The sequence below is a fragment of the Chlorocebus sabaeus genome, chromosome 12 (genome assembly GCF_047675955.1).
Source record: "Chlorocebus sabaeus isolate Y175 chromosome 12, mChlSab1.0.hap1, whole genome shotgun sequence".
Classification (NCBI taxonomy): domain Eukaryota; kingdom Metazoa; phylum Chordata; class Mammalia; order Primates; family Cercopithecidae; genus Chlorocebus; species Chlorocebus sabaeus.
The window spans coordinates 106138024-106143276 of NC_132915.1; the positions used below are offsets into that span (position 1 = coordinate 106138024).

A 5253-nucleotide genomic window follows, 5' to 3' on the forward strand; every position below is an offset into this window, starting at 1 on the left:
GCTGTGACTACAGGCGCGTGCCACCATATCCAGCCGATTTTGTATTTTTAGTAGAGACAGGGTTTCACCATGTTGGCCAGGATGGTCTCCATCTCTTGACCTCGTGATCTTGATTCAAACAAATAAGCAGTTGTCAATGTTGACAGTTTTTGAACTGCTTACCTTGTTGTCTTGGATACGCTGTAGTAAAACTGGTTCAGGCTGGGCACAGTGGCTCACACCTGTAATCCCAGCACTTTGGGAGGCTGAGGCAGGAAGATCACCTGAGGTCAGAAATTTGAGATCAGCCTGGCCAACTTGGTGCAACCCTGTCTCTACTAAAAATACAGAAATTAGGCCGGGCATGGTGGCTCAAGCCTGTAATCCCAGCACTTTGGGAGGCCGAGACGGGCGGATCATGAGGTCAGGAGATCAAGACCATCCTGGCTAACACGGTGAAACTCTGTCTCACTAAAAAATACAAAAAAAAACTAGCCGGGCGAGGTGGTAGGTGCCTGTAGTCCCAGCTACTCAGGAGGCTGAGGCAGGAGAATGGGGTAAACCCAGGAGGCGGAGCTTGCAGTGAGCCGAGATCCGGCCACTGCACTCCAGCCTGGGCGAAAGAGTGAGACTCCATTTCAAAAAAAAAAAACAAAAAAAAAAAACAGAAATTAGCAGGGTGTGAGGCTGGGCATGGTGGCTTATGCCTGTACTCCCAGCACTTTGGGAGGCCGAGGCAGGCAGATCACTTGAGGTCAGGAGTTCAAGATCGGCCTGGCCAACACGGTGAAACCTTGTCTATACTAAAAATACAAAAATTAGCTGGGCGTGGTGATGCACGCCTGTAATACCAGCTACTCAGGAGACTGTGGCAGGAGAATCAGTTGAACCGAGGAGGCAGAGGTTGCAGTGAGCCGAGATAGTGCCACTGCACTCCAGCCTGGGCAACAGAGTGAAACTCCGTCTCAAAAAACAAACAAACAAAAAAAACTACAAAAATTAGCCAGGCATGGGGTCACACACCTGTAGTCCCGGCTACTCAGGAGGCTGAGGTGGGAGAATCACTCAAACCCAGGAGGCGGAGGTTGCAGTGAGCTGAGATCATGCCATTGCACTCCAGTCTGGGTAACAAAGCAAGACTTCATCTAAAAATAACCAAAACCAACAATCTCATTGTTGCCACTGATTGTGGCATATAACAAATAAATCCTGTAGATGTGGACTTATAAATGTATTGCTATTTAGGCCAGCCACGGTGACTCATGCCTGTAATCTCAGCGCTTTGGAAGGCCTAGGTGGGTGGATCATTTAAGGTCAGGAGTTCAAGATCAGCCTGGCCAACATGGTGAAACCTCACCTCTAATAAAAATACAAAAATTAGCCAGGTATGGTGGCAGGCGCCTGTAGTCCCACCCACTTGGGAGGCTGATGCAGGAGAATTGCTTGAACCAGGGAGGTACAGGTTGAGGTGAGCCAAGATCAACACCACTGCACTCCAGCCTGGGGGACAGAGTGAGACTGTCCCCCCGCAAAAAAAAAAAATATATATATATATATATATATACACACACACACACACACACACACACATATGTATTCATATATTTATACATATATTTATATATTTATATATGGCTATTTAAATACTACTTGCTGGCCAGGCACAGTGGCTCACGCCTGAAATTCCAGCACTTTGGAGGCCAAGGTGGGTGAATCACCTGAGGTCAAGTGTTCGAGACCAGCTTGGTCAACATGGTGAAACCTCATCTCTACTAAAAATACAAAAAAATTTAGCTGGGCATGGTGGCAGGTGCCTCTAATCCCAGCTACTTGGGAGGCTGAGGTAGGAGAATTGCTTGAACCCAGGAGGCGGATGTTGTAGTGAGCCAAGATCGTGCCACTGCACTCCAGCCTGGCCACAGAGTGAGACTCCATCCAAAAAAAAAAAGCAGCAGCAATAAATGCCACTTGCACTTGTATCCATTCTCCTTGGCTTTCTGCAGTTTGAATATGTTGTGGCTGGATGTGGATTCTGTGTATGTTTTTTGTTTTTTTTGTTTGTGTGTGTGTGTGTGTGTGTGTGTGTGTGTGTGTGTGTATGTCTTTCTGTTTCTGGTATTTTTGTTGTGGTTATTTGTTGCTATTTATCCAGATTAGTGTTCTCTAAGTTTCCTGGATCTGTGGTTATCTGCCTGTCATTAATTTTTTTTTTTTTTTTTTTTTTTTTTTTTTTTTTTTGAGGCAGAGTCTTGCTCTGTCACCCAGGCTGTAATGCAATGGGCAACATGGTGAAACCCCATCTCTACAAAATTAGCCGGACATAGTGGTGCGTGCTTGCAGTCCCAAATACTTGGGAGGCTAAAGTGGGAGGATTGCTTGAACCTGGGAGGCCAAGGTTGCAATGAGCCGAGATGGTGCCACTGTACTCCAGCCTTGGTGACTGAGCAAGCACTAGTAAAAAACAAACAAACAAACAAACAAACAAACAAAAACCAAAACTTGAAAGTCGCCACTCTTATTATTTCATTATTAAAATTAAAAAAAAAAAAAAAACCTTGGACAAACTGAAAATCGATGACTTTTCTTGCAGTTGAAACTTTTCTTGAAGTTCTCTGTGGTTTCAGAGCACTGAGTTTTCAAGGCAAAGCTCCACGCGAAGTCAAGAGAGACAGGAGAACCTGGAGAATCCCAGCGACATCTGCAGACCTGGAGCAGAAGCCACCGGAGCCCTAACTGGGAACACAGATGGGAACTCGGATAAATTGCTAGAGGCTGAGTGTGGACTGGTATCAGAGGGACAAAGCCCTCGAGTCTTCAGGCTAGGGGGTGCCCCACACTTTCATGGGTTTCCCTCCAGTAATCCCACTTGATTCTGTCGAAGATCCGGGGCCGGGCGCGGGGGTTCACGCCTGTAATCCCAGCACTTCGGGAGGCCGAGGCGGGTGAATCACGAGGTCAAGACATTGAGACCATCCTGGCCAACATGGTGAAACCCCATCTCTACTAAAAATGCAAAAATTAGCTGGGCGTGGTGGCGGACGCCTGTAGTCTCAGGTACTCGGGAGGTTGAGGCAGGAGAATCGCTTGAACCCCGGAGGCGGAGCTTGCAGTGAGCCGAGATGGCGCCACTGCACTCCAGCCTAGCAACAGAGCGAGACTCTGTCTCAAAAACAAAAAAAAAGATCCCACAGGCTCTGGCTGCGATGGGGGTAGAGATCCTTGTGAAAACACTCAAAGCCTTCTAGCCAAGGCCCCATTCCAGGGGGAAGAGCTTTGCCAGAGCCTATCCCAGGTGGGGGAAGGGAATACTCCTTCCAGCCCCCTCCAGCCCCCTCCAGGCTTCGCAGAGAACAAGCACAGTGCGCAAGAGCCAGGTTGCAAGCAATTAGGTTGGAAGGAACCTGAGCCAGAGAAGGTAGTAAGTGGCAGGGGGAACAGTGACGGCCCTGCAGGGATACTTGTGAATGTTACAGCCCCAAGACCCAGGCCCAAGACAGGACTGACGACAGAATGTTCCCCCTCTCCCACACCTCACCACATCCACAGGCTGCGGTACAATCATGGGAGTCACAGGCAACAGAACTCAAGGCTCAGACCCCCCAAAGTCAGGAGGGAGACAACAATGAGGACAGTAGAAGACGTGGAGCCTCTGGCACCTGCAGCCACAGCAAACACCTAACACCGCCCAGCTCCTAGAGAGAACAGTCTAGCCTGGGCCGGACACAGTGGCTCACGCCTGTAATCTCAGCACTTTGGGAGGCTGAGGTGGGTGGTCGCTTGAGCCTAGGAGTTCGAGACCAGCATGGGCAACGTGGCGAAACCCCATTTCTACAAAAACTACAAAAAAATTATCTGAGCTTGGTGGCATGTGCCTGTTGTCCCAGCTACGTGGGAGGCTGAGGTAGGAGGATCACCTGAGTCTGGGAGTTAGAGGCTACAGTGAGCCTTGATCATGCCACTGCACCCCAGCCTGGGCAACACAGCAAGACCCTATCTCAAAAAATTTAAACAAATAAATACAAAATGTGATCGAGCGCTTTCCTTTCGCTGCTGCAGCCGCAGCCATGAGTATGCTCACACTTCAGAAGAGGCTCGTCTCTAGTGTCCTCCACTGTGGCAAGAAGAAGGTCTGGTTGGACCCAATGAGACCAATGAAATTGCCAATGCCAACTCCCGTCAGCAGATCCGGAAGCTGATCAGAGATGGGCCGATCATCCGCAAACCTGGGATGGTCCATTCCCGGGCTCGATGCCAGAAAAGCACCTTGACCCGCCGGAAGGGCAGGCACTTGGGCATAGGTAAGCGAAAGGGTACAGCCAATGCCTGAATGCCAGAGAAGGTCACGTGGATGAGGAGAATGAAGGTTCTGCGCCGGCTGCTCAGAATCTAAGAAGATTGATCGCCACGTGCATCACAGCCTGTACTTGAAGTTGAAAGGGAATGTGTTCACAAACCAGCGGATTCTCATGGAACAAATCACAAGCTAAAGGCAGACAAGGTCCACAAGAAGCCCCTGGCTGACCAGGCTGAGGCCCACAGGTCTAAGACCAAGGAAGCACACGAGGTCCATGAAGAATGCCTCCAGACCAAGAAGGAGATCATCAAGACTTTGTCCCAGGAGGAAAAGACCAAGAAATAAAAGCTCCCCCTTTGTCTGTATATACTGGCCTCCGTTATTACGTGGATCAGCCATGAAAATACAACAAGCCTTTAAAATAAATAAAATAAATAAATATAAAATGCCTCACACTAAAGGCCTCTTGACCTTAGTTCCTGTAATCTGATACAGTATATCTAGATTTCAACAAAAAATTGCAAGGCATGCCAAAAGGCAAGAAAAAAAGCACAATCTCAAGCCAGGCACCAAGGCTTACGCCCGTAATCCCAGCACTTTGGGAGGTCAAGGCGGGCAGATGACCTGACGTCAGTAGTTCCAGACCAGCCTGGCCAACATGGCGAAACTCCATCTCTACTAAAAATACAATTAGCCGGGTGTGGTGGGGGGGGCCTGTAATTCCAGCTACTCGGGAGGCTGAGGCAGGAGAATCGCTTGAACCCAGGAGGTGGAGGTTGCAGTGAGACAAGATCACGCCATTGCACTCCAGCCTGGGCAACAAGAGCGAAACTCCATCTCAAAAAAAAAAAAAAAAAAAAAAAAAACCGGCTGCAATGAGCTATGATGGCACCACCACACACCAGCCTTCGTGACAGAGCCCGACCCTGTCTTAAAAGCAAAATGGAACAAAACAAAACTTTTGCCAGATGTGATGGCTC

At 48.8% G+C, this 5253-nt stretch overlaps 1 pseudogene; it reads left to right on the forward strand.

Annotated features, from left to right (window-relative positions):
* The first annotated feature begins 4011 nt into the window (after window positions 1–4011).
* Window positions 4012–4618, forward strand: LOC103239745 (large ribosomal subunit protein eL19-like; annotated as a pseudogene).
* The last annotated feature ends 635 nt before the right edge of the window (window positions 4619–5253 follow it).